The 18338-nt window shown below is 41.4% G+C and overlaps 1 long non-coding RNA gene across 3 annotated transcripts in view; it reads left to right on the top strand.

The window, feature by feature from the left end:
* LOC116234906 (uncharacterized) overlaps positions 1-18338 on the top strand; it is an 80694-nt gene that overhangs the window by 56379 nt on the left and 5977 nt on the right. For 2 of the 3 annotated variants that reach the window (XR_016470960.1, XR_016470959.1), the window contains exons 2-3: positions 11899-12024; positions 16400-16448. This is a non-coding gene — a long non-coding RNA (uncharacterized LOC116234906). Of the gene's footprint in view, positions 1-10542; positions 10811-11898; positions 12025-16399; positions 16449-18338 lie in introns of those variants that run through there. The other variant, XR_016470961.1, reaches the window with a different exon arrangement.

Here is an 18338-nt window from a genome sequence, read left to right as displayed (position 1 = left end):
CTGAAACTTGCAAGGAGGTTTCCTTGACTTTGGCTTTTCTTTCTCTCTCTCTGTCTTTTTTTAGTTCACTTTGTGAGAGAAAGGAGGACACATCTTTCACATTTTTCTTGGTCACTTCAAATCCCATCAATACCTTTCTGCCAAGCAGAGGTTTCAGGTGGTCCAGAACAATTTTCTATTCATCTTCCTTTCCTGTCTGAGCAGTTATTGACCTTCTTTCAATCCTTCTCTTTGATGATATTTAACCTTGTCCCTTGCATGTTTCTTTGTCTGATTTCTGGCTTTTTAATAGGCACTTAGTTCTACAGTTTTTCAAGTGTGAGTTTGGCACTTCACTTCATTGGTATAGCTTTCATCTTTTTTTCTGATTGCAGACTGTAATAACTTCCCATTTTGATAGCAGAAATACTCTCTGATGTCACTGAGCCAAGCTTCTGTGTTTCACAGCTCTTACAGACAGTCCCCGTTCTTTATTTCTGGAAGCATTTTTCTTTCTCCTCAGGCCTCCTGCTTTCCCAGCGCTCTGCAAGGGGAAGGCTCTTTGTTGTTCCTTATGTCCTCAAGTGGAACAGAAGTGTTATGACATTACAATAAACCTTCAGTTAAGCTGTTTCCAGAAAAGGAAGGGTAACAAAAACCTGCTTTTATTAATCAGAATCCCTTATGATTCCTTTCTGTTTACATAGTTTCTTACTCATGACAATTGTTTGTGAGTGAAATAATACAATTGTTTGAGTAGGAGAAGACCTTCAAACGCCATCTAGTCCAACCCCCCTGCAATGATCAGGGACACCTATAGGTCCATCAGGTGCTCAGAGCTCGGTCCAGCATGACCTTGAATGTCTCCAGGGATGGGGCACCACCACATCTGTGAGCAACCTGTGCCAGTGCCTCACCACCCTCACTATAAAAAAAACTTTTTCCTTATATCCTGTCTAAATCTCTCCCCTTTTAGTTTGAAACCATTTCTCCTTGTCTTATCACAACAGTCCCTGCTCAAGAGTCTGTTCCCTGAGATTTTTCTTTCAGCTGAGTTACAGCCTTACACGTGCTAACCTTGTAACCCCCAGCAGGACTGAGAGCCTCAGCCAGCACTGCTGAGCACAGGAGGATGCTGCTGTGATCCTACCTCTCCTCACTGCCTTCCATAGACTTCCCATTTTATTTCATGTCATCTGTGTAACCCATTCCTATACCCTCAGCCTAATTTCCATCTCAGCACTGACTTCTAAATTTAAATTCCTCATTCTGAACTCTCACTTCTTGACGCTTATAATTCCAGAGCTTTCCATTAATGCTCAGGACTTCCAAGAGGGCTTCAGGCTAAGGCAGCAATGCTGCCATTTGGTTTCACTTAATCTGTAGATCAGGCTCCCTAATGAACGTGAGCACAATGGGCCTCCTCCAGAGCTAACTTGTTAGCTGCTTCCAAATCAGGAAGGCTTGCTTTCATGCAAAATGAGAATCACTCCTGCACACAGGGCAGAGTGTAGTGCTCTTTGTGTGCCACCAAGAGCCACCTGTCTTGACGTATCTTGCAGTCATCAGGGAAAATCTTGTCTATGCTGTGATGATGTGCTCCCGAGTTAAAAATTTCTTTGGCAGGTTGCGTTTAGCCGTCTCACCCATTTACCTGGCTGTGGATAATGGCAGATTGATGTTTTGTAAGAAGGAGTAAGCCCAAACAACTGGGACTGAATATTTTTCTACGCTGGTTTTCTTATCTTTTTCTTTCCACATGCTACAATAGGATAATTATAAAAGACGTTGCCAACCCTGAGATGCTCATTGAAGCACCCTCCCTGGGCTTTATTCTTCTTTTCTGAGAAACGCTTTGCAAGCAAGATGTGACGGACAGGCAGGTGAGCATGCAGTTTAACAGACGCTCCTTCCCACCCGTAGCAAAGTGCTTTCTCTCCTGTTGATGAGAGTGGGCTTTGTCCTGCAAAAACAGGTCACCTGCCCCATTGCTAAGTGCTCTTTTTAAAAATAGCATCTATATTGCAAGTTCTTTTGAATGGGCACTATAACATCACCTGAGATGCCTATACCTCAATTCATCAGGAGAGAACAGGGACTTTAATAATGCAGATCTTTTATGAAAACTTTATGAGGTTGTATATTAAGAGTAAAGACGTACGGTTCTCACTGAAACCATAATTCTCAGAAATCAACTCACAAAAGTGCTGTGTGGTCCCTTTGTATTGTGTTGGCTTCCAAGAATGTTGCCAGGTAGTTGGAATGGAGGGATCTCTTTGGGGAAACCCACCTGGTGAAGGAGTTTCTTCCAAGTTTCCGAAGTATGTGTCATGCTTACAAATGCTGTGAGATTAAAGTAAGATTGAAAAACTCTGGAGTTAACACAACAGCAGAGCAAAAATGCATTTTTAAAAGAAGCAGAACTGAAGATAATCTTGTTTTTTACAGCTGACTAAAGTTTAACTTTCCCTGTCATGTCTTTTACCAAACTTGTGCCTTTGCCAAAAGCTTGAACCCCTCTGACCTGCTTCTGAATAGCTCCCTCGGCTGTACTGGTGCAGGGCTCTGGCAGATGCTCCTTGAGCTCCTGGCTTTTGGCACTCAGGTAGCAGCCTGTTCTCAGGGACCTGTTGAAGTGGCAGTTTTAGAGCCAACTGAATTACGATGCCATGTGCCAGATGAGAACGTAACCTCCCTGGCTTAAGTTTTTAGACACGTAGATCTGTTTTGATTGGCTTCCAAAATGTTGTCAATGGGCATCAGTGTGGGAAGTGGCTGAAGCACAAAGCAAGTGGCTTGTTACAGTTTCTAATGATCTTCTCAAAGACTTTTTTTTTTTTTTTTTTAGTGTTTTAACAGTGTGTTTTGAAATATAAAATATTTTTTCATGCTTTAAGCCAACTCCTCTGTTTGTCCTGTGGCTAAAGGTCTGATTCACTGTGCAGGACACAGGGCCATGTGAGGGCCATGTGGTGCAGCACTGTGCTGACTCCATGCTGGCTATCAGGATACCACCATCATGTGAAAATCCATCCCCAAGTGATGGAGTTTCCCTTCCCAGTTGCAGCCTGCTCTTGTTCTGCCGTAGTGTTGAAGGTTTCCCAGCAGTCCCAGAGGAGCAATGATGCTGTGACCTAATTTACATTGCCAGCAGAGGTCTTTGCCTGGGGAGCACGTGTGCCAACAAATGCAGATGGTAAATCTATGACAGAAGTCTAAATATTATTCCAAATATATATAAATTCTACACTGTCTGTCTTTGGAGGAAGCTCTCTCAAATCTCTCAACAAGTGTAAATCTCCCAGCAAGTGTAACTAATTACTGTCATGCTGTCACTTCTTTGGAGACACTGAATTTCAAACGATGGGAACTGCAGAACATTCGAGAGATTTTTGAGATTTAAACATTTGGACTTTTTGGCTGGTAATGGATCTGAGATTTGAAGTTGAGTGACTTAGGGAGGGTGACAACCTGCGTGGGGACGTCGGCGGCAGCACAAACACAGTGCTAACATATCCCTGCGGGAGCAGCCAGAGCCGGGCTTTTGCAGGGGAATTGTAGGGCATTCCTCCAACTTAGGTAAGAAACACAGTTCAGGGATAGTTATCCCATGAGGATGGTAAGACACCAGTAGCACTTGCGGGCTCAGACAGCTGTCATATTAGTTATTTGTTAGGCACAGCAGTATAATCCCATTAAATGCAATTGGAATAGCATAGGTCAAACTAACAAGGAGGGGAAAAAAAAAAAAAAAAAGAGAGCTTGCTCTTAGGAATTCAGTTATAATTAATTCCAAATCACTGCTGAAGTTTTCTCTAAGAAGAATTTGGTCCAAAACCATTAAAAAAAAATCCACAGAAGTGCTAATGATGCAGGTAATTTTTTTTTTTTTTTCCCCCCAGAAAATCAATACAAGAGTTTGCTTGAAATGTTTGATTTTCATAGAAGGCACCTACAGAGCTGTTTGTCTCAGCAAATAGCACCATGCATGCTGGGAGCACAGGAAACATAGCCTCTCTCTCGTCACCTTTCTTTTTACGAATTAATAAATAGGACCATTTAGTACTTTCCATTTTGTTCCATCAACATTTTAAATTCAGCAGATTGAATTTCACAGCGGGTCTGGTGTAAGCCTTTAATCTTAATAGCGATCCCTTGATCTACCATGGTCCGTCCAGCTTGGAGGTTGTTAGAGGTCCCTTCTGGGAGCTTTCCAGCTGTTTCTGTTTAGTTCATATGTATCTGTTTACATGACTTTTTAACCCCATTTGATACCAGAAAAATATGATGCGGTTTAACTGCAACTATTGTTGATCATTTTCCAGAGAACTAAGTAGAGCAGAGGAAAAGCAACATATGGCACCGTTTTCTTTATTGAATGTTTATTATGTACCGTTGTGACCTCATCAGTGCCTTTGACTGTACTGCTGCGGGTTAAAGTAAAACACTTGTGTGTTTTTCCCCTTAAGCTTTCAGACAAAAGCAAATGTGACCTGAAGGTAAATCATGTGCATTGCACACCACACACAAAAGAGCATAATTTTTGGCTGGGAAAATGAAATAGACTTTTTAGTATTGTGTTTCTAATTGATTTTTTGTTTGTTTCTATCAAGTTGGTCTCAGCTCTCTGTGTCGCTGCCGTGCTTGTGATGGGAGGCCACGTTTTTATCGTGGCAAAAAAATACCCTCACAACTGAATTCAGCTAATGGCCTCTGAATTTAATATTGCTATTTATGTCTGTAACACCATAACAGGATTGTTTCTAAGGTAATTATTATTGGAATTGTTCTGTTATTCCAGCATGGAGTAGAATAGTGTACAATAGAAGAATGGGAATACAGTTAAAACTTGCAAAATTCATTTGACTTCAGTAATACGGTAATGAAATTTTACCCCTTTAAATAAACAGACAAACATCCCCTCCCAGAGGATGCACACAGATGCACGGACAAATATTTCTATGTTCCCTTTTGGCAGGGAATGAAACAAAACCTCATTGAAGCCGAAGGGCAGACAGGATGCCTACATCTGGAATTAGCTCTTCAGTGCAGTGATGAGCACAGTGCAGCACCTGCCTTGGGTTTCAGTGGGGTGAAACGAGTGTGAAGGCCTTAGTGAATAGATTACCTATTTGGATAGGTATGTGGATATCTTTTTAGCGTGTTTAAAGTAGGTAATTGTGAGAATATGTGCAAAATGTGCTGTACAAGCTCTGCTGTTTGAGTAGACAGTCGTTTACTGGGGGAAAAAGGTTGAAGGCTGCTTTTTATTTCTCTCTCTCTCTCATGCAGAAATTTTTTAATGCTGGTATTCTATGTTGTTCCCTCTGTTGTTATGGCAGCCTGTGATTCTGAGGTATGTAATGCTTCCTACCATGGCAAACAGCCTTCAGTTTCGGTATTAAAATTGTACTGTCAGACTCCTGCACAACTATGTCAATACCACTCTCCAGTGAAAAAACAAACATTGACATTGAGGCTGCAGGGCCTTATGGAAACAGGAGAAAAAGAGGTTGCAGAGGAAACTGTCTCAGAGTTTATGCCTTTGACTCAACAAATTTGAAGGCTGCAATGCAAGAACGCTCATCTCCCTGAGAAAGGGAAGATGAAAGCGGGTGTGTGGGTGTCCGCGGGGAGTGGTTCGCGTGAGGTGGATGGATGGCTCTGACAGAAGGCCGATGAAAAACCATAGATTATAATCATTTGCACCAAACTGACTAAGGAAATGGAAAGAAATTTCAAGGAGGAGGTTGCAGAGGATACAAGGCAGATACTCCTCTCAGTTATGGCTGAGTGGTTTTGTTGTCTCCCCGGTCCATCAGTGCCACACCACCGAGCTGCCGGTGGTACTTTGTCCCATGAAGATTAATGACCTGGGAAGAACAGAAGAATTAGTTGGGTTTGATTTTTCAGACTGCCTGATTCAACTTGTTCCTGTGCAGAATTTTGAAAGCAGTAGACCAGCACTTCCAAACATAATATCATGGGCATTTGAGGTAATTAATGACAGTATGTATGAAATTTTAAAAATGCTCTGATATGATAAACACATTAATTTCTGTGCTATTGATTTGCAAAAGCACTATGTAGCCAAAAGGTCAGGGGCCTGCTATGTGATCACATCCTGAATCGTTCCAGGAAAAGCTTGCTGGTAGTGAAGCAATGTTAACTTTAGTGGCTTGATAAAAACAAAATAGGGAACTTGGCTGCTCGTGTTCAGTGGCCTGAGTTGGGGTGGCTTGGGCTGCTCCTGGCCTTTGGCTTCCAGCTTCCTTACCTGCAGCTATAATGCAATTTCTAATTGAATTATTAGAAATCAACTATGTTTCACGTAGACAAAGTGTTACATACCTGATTCTTACACTAATTTGTATACATTAATGTATAAGTGATGGCATATAATTTTTTTTTTTCTGACATATGCTGAATATAAAAAAAAAAAACAAAAAACTTTTGCTAATATAAAATGGAGGGGGAAAACAGTGAAGAATATCTATGAAATCTGCATTGAGAAAGAGTTTCGTAATTCTTTGATATCTGTCTTGATATTCTGTGGGCTGCTGGCCTTTCTTACATTATTAAAGACACCTTGAATAATATTGCACAGTATCTCTGGCAGATGTTGATGGTAATATGCTCTGGAGAGTCTTCCAGTCTTCCATAGACAAAGATTGCTAGCAGCACTAGGACAGGGAAGCCTCCAAAGACTGAGTTTGAAACACGTCACAAGAATTATATATTCCATATATTCAGGTGTAAGCTCAGGGAGTAATTTAAATTTGAGGAGTGAAAAAATAATCTTGTAAAAAGAACCCCTGGGGAGGACAGAGGGTTATGGAAATAGTGCTAAGGAAAATGGAGACTGTGCTAATTACCTCAGTGATGCTACCCACACATTCAGTATCCACAGAAAAATTAACAGAGGTGAATAAATTGAAAATATTCTCTTCTTTTTTTCTTGTGATTGAAGTATAGTGTTACATATGACATAGTATAGAATAGTATAGATACCCAGCACACAAAAATTCAGATTCAAGTCCAAAGTAAAGATGAGGTTGTGATGTTTGGATTTAATGATATTCAAACCTTTAGAAGCTGTCTCAGTGCATATGATTTGAAGTTCATTTTCAATTTTTTAGCTACTTGAAATATAAGGAGAATTGGAATTCCTACAAGATCTCCCTGCTCTGTAGCTGTGGCTTCAATCCAGAACCTCCTTTTGGGGGGAGCAGGTTTGGAGGTGGAATATTACACGCCTTGTAGTCTTGGATCTGAGCTCAGGATTCTTTGTCCTAAAAGCTCTGTTCCCATCCTCATGCGGGCAGCACAGCGCTGCTGTCACACTGCTTCCAATCTGGCAGACGAGGCTGATGCCAAAACAAGTCTGTGGAAACACAGAAGGATAAACATGGTAAATAGCTCTATCTGATCTCTGCAAAGAGCTGCTTTAAAAGCCTGACTGCAGGTCTAGTAAATCGAGCGCATGGGTAGGCCTGAAAGGATCTGGGGAATAATAATCCCTTTAAAGATGCTGGAGAACATTGGGAGAGGCAATTTGTTTGGGCTTGAAAAAGCATCCAGAACTGCAACCGTGTAAGTCCAGCAATCAGGTATGAGTAGTGGAGGGATTAGAGCTGTGCTTCAGAGGCCTGAGAATAGATGGCTCTGCAGGTGAGCAGCTTAACAGGCTGTTAATTGGATAGTGGGTGAATGAACAGGAAACGTGCAGAATATGTCTCGGGGATTTTGCTGCTAAAGGAACAGTGTGAATGCTATCGACAAAATCTGTAATAAAAACTAGTTGGAGTTTATGGTTCCCTCTTGCAGATACGGTTGCCAATTTCTTATGCGATATATGTAACTTTATAGATGAAAATGTGAGTTGGGTGGATAAGCAGTGTGTTGGTATTCCACCCCAACTCACACAAACGGGCACCAAAAAACCCAATAATATATTTTTACCAATTTGAGTCACGGATACTCAATAATAGATTTGGTTAGCAGTGAGAGAGTGATGAATCTATTTTGTAGCATGCTTACAAAACATTTCAGACTGTTTGTTTGAGATTATTACGATGGCATGGTGCTGTGTTTGTTTGGAGAATGTAAAGCAGTACAGCATGAGAGCCTTCGTAATCCCTTCTTTTAACCCTGGCAGATCCTGCCAGAAGTGCTCCTTGTTGTCTGAGGCTATGGCACTGGCTAACTTAGCAGGTGCATTCACCATATGCCAGAGCCCTGCAACTGATCACAGACATATGTACAGAAATTAGCAATAAAGCAACACAAAGTCTGCAGTTCGATATCCTAACAGTGGCTGTGGTTGAGATTTAATCCTCTGCTGTGCTGGGCTTATTGTCGCTGCTGTGCCAGAGCATCTGAACGTGTGTTTGGCTTCAAGCTTCCATCAGTCCTGGAGAAGTCAGTGCAAAACCCAAACCTCAAATGCCCTGGATGGTAAACATGAGGCAATGAGTGAGAAGGGAAAAAAATACACTGACAATGGGGTTTGGGCTCTTTTTGCAATGCGTTCAGCCACCTTGTTTGTGCTAGGTGCTGCCCTGTTCTTCGCATTGTCCAGAGGCACAAAGGCAGTTGTCTCCATTGTGCTGAGAAAAAAAACATGGAGCAAAAAGATGAATTATTGCCCTACAGCACTTAAGTCTAAAAAGACCTTAAACTGGCAGCTCACCTCCCTTCCAATTCTGGTGGCTGAGCTGGCTGCAAGCACCGCACACAGGCCGTGCAGCTTTATCCTCCCCTATTATCTGAGGGACTTTTGAAATTTCCCCTCATGCCCTCTGCCCTGGCAGCTGAGAAGCACAGCTCTCTTTGCTCTCCTTCCTCCAATTCCATACCACGGCTCTCTGCTTTCTAAGCTGTGATGCCTCATTGCTGCTTTCACTCCATGCAGATGCAGGACAAGGATTCTCCTCGAGTCTCTTCATTTCTCTGTGTCAGTTATTTCTGCTCTGGGGATAACCAGATAACCAAAGCTTCCAGGGCTGAAGTTTTCCAGGGCAGGTGGGCAAAGCTGAGATGGGGCTCCTGTGGTGGCTGCAGCAAGGAGCCTTCTGCTGTGTAGGGTATTAACAGTGTGCTTGTGACTGTGGCTCTGCCTGCTAGGGTGATTGCAGGGATGCTGCTCATCTGCCTAAACTGCTCAGAGCTTTCTGCTTCTTGTTGTTGTTATTTGTTCATTTTCCAGAGTTTTCTGTAAAAATCCAATTGATTCTTATTTGCCATGCTTGTACCATTCCCAGAAATATGGGATTTCATCAGATGCAGGGTGTAAAGTTTCCATGTTTCATATAAGCAGAGAAGTGCAGAAAAGGGGAGCATGAGACCTTACAAGCTTTGTGACTAGTTCCCTGTCTGGTGACAACAGTGTGGACCATTTGTTTTGTTCCCACATTTAATCTCTTTCCATATGTTTTCTGAAATGTATGAGAGGAGAGAAAAAAAGGAGGAAAACCCAGTGAAGCCATTTCTACTGCTCCTTAGCAATGACTGTAAAACTCACTGAATTTCTGGGTATAGCTACTGTTATATGCATGAGGGTAGAAATTTAAATTGAAGTTGATGATGAGAGACTCGACTTTGTTCCCTTATGGGTAGAAGACTTAATCTATGTGAGACAAGGAAAGTCTATCCACTTAAATTCAAGATATTCTGTGTTGAACCCATAATTCGTAACTGACAAAAACAAGAGTCTCTAAAGAAACCAACAAAGAAAGACCTTACTGCTAGAGTCCAATATTAGCTATATTAATCTGAATTTGAACCGGTGAAAATGACAAGTGGAAAGAGATAGTGGGAATGAAAACCACATTTCTCACTGTTCTAGTGAGCAGATATTTTGGAGGACTTGCCACTCAAAGTGGAGAGACTCAATGAAAGAGCTTCAGCAGGCTATGAATGCTTCTGGCACAGAGAATGATGTTTCCTGAAGGTGGCTCTTAGTTACCTGATAATATTTCACACTAGAGAACATTGTTAGAAGCTTGCACAATTATAGATGCTAAAACTGCTTTGGTGAGATCATTGTCCTCGTAATTAAACATGTATCATAGCAATCAATGAGCGATGATAATGTGTAAAGCCAATAGAAGGACTGCTATTAGAGCTTTTAGTTTGCTGTTTGTATGTGTATGTATGTGGGGGAGTGTGTTGTGGGACTTCCCATTATGGAGAATGATGTCTTATTATTTAAGCTTTTTTACTAGATCGTTCCAATTTGACGTTAATTGCACTTGGCATAAAGGATAAAAACAGTATTATGCTGTTAGATGACTGATCAGATCTAAGACAGATTTGTATTTCTTTTTTTAGTTTAATGGGAGCCTAAATGTTATGCTTCTCACTTTCCAAATTTCATATTCCTTCATGGTCTCTGATGACGCAAAACTTTGTTTCTACCTTCTGTTCCATACAGTGTATTTTCTTTTCTGTTTCAAGCCTGTCTCAGGAATGTTTGATTAGTAAAAGCTTTGGATGCAGACAGCAAGTCTTGAGTCTACCAAATTTGTGAAGCAACACTCCTTTGAAAAGGCTTTTTGGAGCACTTGTAGCATTTCAGTTAGGGTGCTCAATTCAACATCACTGAAGTCAATGAAATGTGCCCTAGAATTTGGATGGGTGTAGGAGTGACTTCAGCATCTTTGCTCCCAGGGCACAAATTTGGAACATCTTTTGGGGCAACCAGTGAACCTCATGGACCTTCTCTCTAAAAAGAGCCCCAGTGCGTTGCAGCCCGGTACTGCTGATTTGACATTGCCAGGAGAAATCCATATTTGAAACTCAGCTTTGTGCAGTTTCACCGTATCTTTAGGTGGGTGTGTATATATATACATATATATATATGTGTGTGTATGTATGTATAAAAAGATAGAAATTAGTGCATCAATTCATTCACTTACATGTTATGATTCAGATGTAAAAGATGTAAAATTTAGTATTGTTGACTCAGTAAGGTCTTCCTAGTAAATGAAATTGTATCTGAGCTGTGAACACTGTTAATCTGACAACGTGTGTGATATTCCAGCCCTGGATTGAAAAAGACTGAGTTATATTATTTCTTATCTCTGTAAGGTAAGAACTACTTAGTATTTATCTGATAGTTAAAGTCTACAATAAAAAAAAATGCCTAAGTGGAACAGAACATGGAAGCCTCTGTGGACGCAGTATTTTGTGAGCGTGATGAGAAGGCTACAGCTTTCAATAACTTATCATTTGAAATATTTCTTATGTTTTAGTGATCTTGTAAATCGGAGAATGGGAACATGGTTTTGTAAAATGGCCATCAGTCAGATATAGAATGTGAAAGCTCCTCCCCTTATGTAGTTTGAGAACTAGTGCATGTGAAACATCAGAATATAGCTCCTCTGTCTAATAACATTGATTTTTAGTGAGCGATGAAAACAGTACATCAATCAACTCTTGTGTCAAGAACAACAAGAAATCTTGCAAGGGCAGATTTTCCTCCCTTGGGAGATAAGATGTTCTACAGGCTGAGTTTTGAGCATTGTTCACAGTTAAGAGCTTCTTTTCAGGGCATTAGGAGAATTTTCTTGGATGAGAAGTTCTTAGTAACAAGAAAGCAGAAATACTTAACTTGCTTGCTTCTGTTCAGAATATTTGTATCTTCTCATTTCGTTTGTGATTACAGCTTCTCCTTAAATGAACGTGTTTATTTTTTTTTTATGTCGTATAACTCTTTTCTTACAATTTTTTATTTCTATAGAATGTTCAGACCACTTCTGTCCCCCCCCTCCCCTCCCCCCCCCCCCCAGAAATAACATTTTCAAAAAACAGTACCAGAAAGTTTGGTTTTAAAAATGTTGAAAAGTTTAACACTTTTGCCTATTTCTCTATTATTGTCCAAATATTTAAGCAGTTTTAATCACAACTTTTCCATAGCGGCAGTGCTTCTATTGGAGATTCATCCCAGATGTGATCTGCAACTGAAGAGGGGACTGCATATGCAGTGTTTCCCAAGAGCTTACGCCTGAAGCAATAGAAGAAATTCTGCTGGAGCAGTAACAGGTATTTGAAGGGATGTTGTAGGTATTGTTAGCTAAAATGCTCAAGATCAAGTATTGAAATAAATATACTTTCTTCAGAAGAATGAAAAGCAATGGAGCAGTCAAGGTGAAAGTTACACTATAACAATAAAATGAAAAGTGGGATCATAGGGCATAGTAGAATAAATGAATTTCATAATGGGTTTACAAAAGTATGCTAACAATGTATACAGGCTGTTATCTGCTATTTACACATCATCGTATCAGACTTCAATGTCAGTAAAACAGTGGGTTTTGTGAACAAAGGAAACTGAAGGCAACCATCTCTGGGACTTGCAGGTATTAATTCCCAGGCAAGGCCACCACCATTTCTGTGAGTCCATGCCAAACACTGAGCTATATGAAATGGCAGCACTTTTTGGATATGTGCCTCTTCCATGCATTTATTAACCAGAAATTGCCTGTCCGGAAAACAACAAAAGCAATATGAACAATAAGACAGGGACAAAATAAATTAAGGACAGAGCAGGTCAACTCCTTAAATTGTATCACACACATTTCCTCCTGATGAGTTGATGAAAATCCAAAGAGTGGGAGGAGCTGTGGGAGAACAGAAGAAGAACAGAGAGAGAAACTTCCTGGGATTTAACAGAAACAAGCAGAAAAACAAAACCAAGCCAAAAAGGTGTGGGAGATGTGTGTGATAAGGAAAGAAGCACAGTAGAAAAAAAATTAGAAAAGCCACAGACTTTTCTTGGATGTTGGACAATGCCTAAAGCCTAGATTATGTCACTGCCTTATAATGAGCAGGTAAATTTGGGCTGGTTAAAATGTTTATTGATGACAGTTCTGAAAGGCTGAATGGAAAGATGGCATGTAAAAAGCAAAATACTGCAAGTCTTAGTGCTGCAATATAAACTAATTAGATTGTATTGGCACGAAGTAAATGAAATTCTGTCATAAAAATATGAGATAGTGTGCTGTGAAAGCAGGAATGCATGAGCCACCCTATGGGGATAGATGAATCAGACCAGACAACTTTTTTGTGCTAATTCTTAGCATCAACACTTAAACAATGAAGAATAACAACACAAAGGCACCCTAGGTCCTGGGCTGCCCTTGCCATTAGGCTGTCCAGGCCACGCAGGGAGGGTGTGAGCACTGCTGCTGCAAGGCAGAGGCTGGATCAGAGCTAGGATTTGTCCTGTGGAGCTGAGGAGATGTCTTAACATGTGAGAAGAGAAGGCAAAACTTAATACTAACATTCAGTATAGACAGCTATATAAGCCTGTAACAGAATCGTAGCCAGCCTTGCTGCTGTGTAGACGTGCCAGTTTGTGTCTGCATAGCTTGCTTCTGCACTCTTATTGGGATGGAGAGATGTTAAAGTGAGAAATACAAAAATAAGATATATGGTGAGTACTAGAGGAGGCTGACTGCTGCTAACACTGCCTGAGGGAGATTTCCACAGGGCCTGCCAGGGAGAGGTCTGCTCAGGTTTTCAAACTGAAGTGTTGCCTGCAATAAGGTACGAAGTATGTAGTGCAAATGAAGCAGCAGGACCCCATTCCTGGGGATGAATCTGGGTGCATTTGTACTTTCATTTTGTAATGACTGCTGCTTCTATGTGGGGTCTTGGTTGTCTTCAGCCTTAAAGTGCTGCTTTGCTGCATAACACGTGGCTCTAGGAGCAGCTGCCTGCTGTCAGGTGAGATCACGCCACGCCAGGCCATGAGGAATCCTGGGGTGGCAAGTTCACATCTTTCTGCCCACTTCAGGTCCCACTGCTTCTGGGCATCCTGTCTGGCCCAAGCCCTCATAGCTCATGAACAATAGGCAGCCCTGTGGAAAGGCCTAAGTGTTGTCAAACGTTCATTTCAGTATTCAGCATTCAGTCTCATTGGGCATTTTAGTGTTACATCTTTCTCTTCTAAAATGAGACAAAAGAAGGCTATAATGTCTCAAGGACTCTGGAAGGCAATTTAGAGAATCCACTGTGTGGCATGCTAAAGCCATTGGTGTTTTCTTTTGTTTAATTTTAATTATTACTTTTAAAGAGATTTCTTTATGCCGTCATCAGCTTGACTCCTCCAGAAATGCCCGGGCTTCCTGCTCTGCAATTCATTTTTAGCAGCTGTCTTGAGAGGGAGATCTTGGAGTGCCCATAAACCATTCTCTAATCACTGTAGTCTTATCAGGTTCTAGTCTGTACATCTCATCCCAAACCTTACAGTTGTGGAATCATTAAGTTTGGAAATGACCTTTAAGATCATCTAGTCCAACTGTCAAACCTTCATGACACAGGAGATGGAGATGACCTCAGAGTTATCATCAGAGTTTGATTTTTTTCCTGATCTGCAGGCAGCAATTACTCATTACTGTTTTCCAGCCGTAGCACCGCAGTCCTTACAGGCATCCATACTCAGGCAGTGTGCAGAAAAATACTCTTCCAGTTGCCACAGATGAAGCAAGCAGATGGTTTCAGACGGTGAGTGAAACTGCAAGTCAGGAAAGCGTGTAGAGCAAAACTCTTGCATGGTGGGCACTGGTGGAGTAATTTGTTCATCGGAGGCAGACAGCTGAGAGTGTGGTAGCAGTAACATACTGCAGTCTGGATGCAGAGATCTGCAGAGTGTCTGTTAGGTCAGCGTGTCTTCCTGCCACAGGGATTGGGATGATAGGTGGTAGGAGGTGTTTCGGAGTCTGGTGATCCTCAGTGAATAGTGAGCATAGCAGCAGCAGTGGGCTCTGGCCATGGCTTGATTTGCAGCCTGAGAGAGCATTCTATCATAGCTACGCAGCCTGATGGTTCTGACTCACTTTTGTCAGCTGTGGTATGGGGTATGAAAGGGAGAAGCAAAAGGTATAGAAAAGCCCAGTGGAAATAGCAAATCATTAGAAAGGCATAGGAGAGACAGTTTAGGGTTAGATTTCTTGTTTAGGTCCAGGCTGTTATGTCAGTGGGCTGAAAAGGGAAGGAAGAAGGGGAATAGTTCTTTCCTCCCCTTAGACTGCGGACTGAAAGCAATTTGCCCTTAACAGTCCACCAGCATTCAGCAGTGGAAATACCAGTTTGTACAGAACTGTGTTAATACCCTGCAATGTTAAATTTACAGAATGCATCTTTCTAGAGAGAAATGTTTTTTATATATGCAGTTCTGTTCTAGCTTCTGGCTAGCGGAGTCTATTTAGCAAGCATGATAACAAATGCAGAGATCACTTCTCCTGAACTGTGGGCAGAGTAACTATACACTCACTCTCTGAGTGCTAACTAATTTGTATTAATGTTGCATTCAGCCCTGAAGTCAGTAAACTAGGAGTTCAACCCCTTAAATTTATGCACAACTAGGAAGAGAGAAGTAGAGAATGGTCTTCAATATGAAAAGAAAATAAAGAGATTGCCATGGTAAGAAAATGCTGCGGGAGCTGGAATGACTGTGTCATTGAAGCTAGCATTGATCTCACCCTTTTTATTTTTTTATTTTTTCTAAAGCACTAACTGAAAGTGAGTTGCAAAAGAAAATCAATTCTGAGAATCATTAGGGTTGGAAGGAACCTCTCCTGGGTCGCACAGTCCATCACTCCTATGATTGTTCCTAAACCAGCTCTAACAACTGGGTATCTACTCACATCTTTTATGATGGCTCTACATTTTTCTTCTACTGGTTGCAACCATAATGTTAAAACAAACATTCTTTAAAAAAGAAGCATTGCAATGCAAGCCCTTGGGTACATTTTAGCTGACAGATAATCTTCAAGGCTCATTTACTTTTAAAAAGTTACAGTCTCCAAGCATCAATGTGTATTTACCTTTGCAGGTGTCAGGAAAATTAGAAATATTTCTGCCCCTTTTCTTTGCTGTGAGCAAACCTCTCTCAGGCTGTTCTACTGATGTTTGTTAAATGAATGGAAAAATGTCCAGTGTTCTTGAAAGTGTTGGATTATGAGGCAGTGTTTGTAGTTCTTTTCAAGGACGGGGAAACCTTGCTTTGAGACAGAACTGCAGGCTAAACAACAAATATACACTGGACACAGAGGGGACAGTTCCAGGAAGGTGTCACTAGTCAGGTTTTGTGGGAGATCCAGTTTAAATCTCGTAGCAGCTGCAGGTTAATTGCTGTAGCATATTGTCACTGTTCTCTTACGCTGCTTGGTGCCTCCTCCTGTGTGTCTCCAGCTTCCTCCCTCACCTGTTTTGTTTTCAGAAAGCAAGAGACATAAAAACGTCTCTCTAGTGCAAAATGTGAAGGTGCTTTATTTGAAAGCTTGGACGAGGAAAGTCCATCTGTCTAGTCTTTGTCTTTCTTCTGTTATGGGCTGCCCTTCTAATACCAGGAAGATATAATATAGTAGTAGGATAATGCTACAGTAGTGTAACTAATATTCTTCCTTTCCAGTGTAAAACCTCTACTGAACATGGAGGAGATGACTGTGTCTGCACAAGAGGTAGGACTTCTGGCTGAGTGATATTGCACCCAGAAATGTGCCTTTGTGGCAAAAACACGAGTCTTTCCATTCTACTTTATTTATTAAACAAGAGTCTGTGTAATTCAGAATGATGTTATGATGGCTGCGTTTCAAAGTGAATTCAGTCAAGAAGGATTTCATTTAGAGAAATATTGCATTCTAGCCAGGAAATTTCGAATTGGTATTTTGTAATCCAGTGAGGCTGCCTCCAAGAATCCTTCCAGAGTTATTATGGGTGAGTCAGTACTTGTGGACACATGGTCCACAAACCTGTGGGTTTCCTGAATGGCAAATAAGAAACACATAGGTTGCTCTGAAAGTAATACCTCTTACTTATTTCTATAGAAACTACACCAGCTGCGAAGAGCACAATAACACTATCAGAAAAAGCAAATTCTCATCTACAAAATTCTGCTCTTCAATAGAGTCACCACAATTTAGCTACCCGTTTTCACTAGTGATGAACAAGGTCCTGCGTGCCATGCTTCTGAACATCTACACCACTGGAGGAGACCCACTGTTTCATGGCTGCTGTGATGGTGTAATTGCTAGGAAAGTGTTGTCCAGCAGCCTGAACAGATAGAAGTCAGAAGGTGCCCTGCCTGGACTACAGAGTGGCTGTGGTAGGACACTCCAGCCAAGACTGGCAATGTGTTCCATGGCATTCAAACTGGTAAGGGACCTGACGTTACCTTATTGCAAGGAAGAGGTTGTCTTCTTCTCTGTCTTGATGCTGGAAATGCATGAGTTGATGATTTGTCTGGGTTCCAGGAAGTCCAGAAGGATCACCCCCAACAATGTGCATCACTTTACCACCTGAGGGCTGTGTCTTGGACTTTTTAGTTGATGGGAGAATTCACGTGTTGCCACTCCAAGAACTGCTGTCTTTACTGTGGTTTGTAGCACTAACACCATGTCTTGTCACCAGTAATGATATGATCCAGAAAACTGTTGCCTTCAGCCTTGTATTGGTTCAATAGGTCCTGCCAAACTTGCAGACAGTGTTCTTTCTGTTTGTGCATGAGCATTCATGGGCCTCACTTGTGATATTTCAGCACTGCCACAGTAGTTTCCAACACACTGAAGATAATGTTCAGCTCTGTACATAGTTGGTCATAATCTGATAATTCGTGTGGATGATCGAGATGCTGTTCATTTCATGGTGTGACAGATGTGCATGGCTGTCCAGAACATGACTTGTCTTTAATGTTTCTGTCACTACTGCTGACACGCACCTGCTTCACTGTGCTCACACCCACAGACCCACTGTGCTGGTCTCCAGAAATGTTCAGCAAGCACGGATGAATGTTGATGGGTGCCATTTTTTCCACATGGTGCAATTCAGTTCCACCCCTTTGCTTCGTCTGCGCTCCTGTGTCAGATGCCATTCCACCAGACAGCAACAAAATGCGATGGGAAGGTTCAGCCTCTGCTGCCATCCCACCAACATCCACCTCTGATGTAGTGGACCAACATCATAAAATACAAAATGTTACTTTCAGAACAGCTTTTGCATTAAGTTTTCTATTAACAGTATGTTTGAGTATTCCTGTCCGCTGGTGCAGGAATTAAACCTTTACACATAGTCTCAGTTTGGGGATACAAGTCAGAGAAATGGGCTGATGGACACTCCTTTCCCAATCTTGGATGTTACCTTTTTAGAGCAGTGGAAGAGTGAACCCAGAGAAGAGCTTTTTGGGAGCTGGCATGCAGCACTGCACGCTAGGCTGTGGATTTGTCCCTTTGCTTCTCACTATCTAGTCTCAGAGATAAAAGATGAAATAATTCAGTAATAACCTAATGCTTTGCACTAATCTGATATCTCACACTTTTATGATTTAGAAAAGAGGCAGTTAAATTATAATATCA

This window comes from Phasianus colchicus, chromosome 14 (assembly GCF_987193195.1).
Source record: "Phasianus colchicus chromosome 14, bPhaCol1.hap1.1, whole genome shotgun sequence".
Lineage (NCBI taxonomy): Eukaryota > Metazoa > Chordata > Aves > Galliformes > Phasianidae > Phasianus > Phasianus colchicus.
Note: the sequence above shows the minus strand (reverse complement) of the source record. Positions and strands in the feature narration are given on the sequence as shown.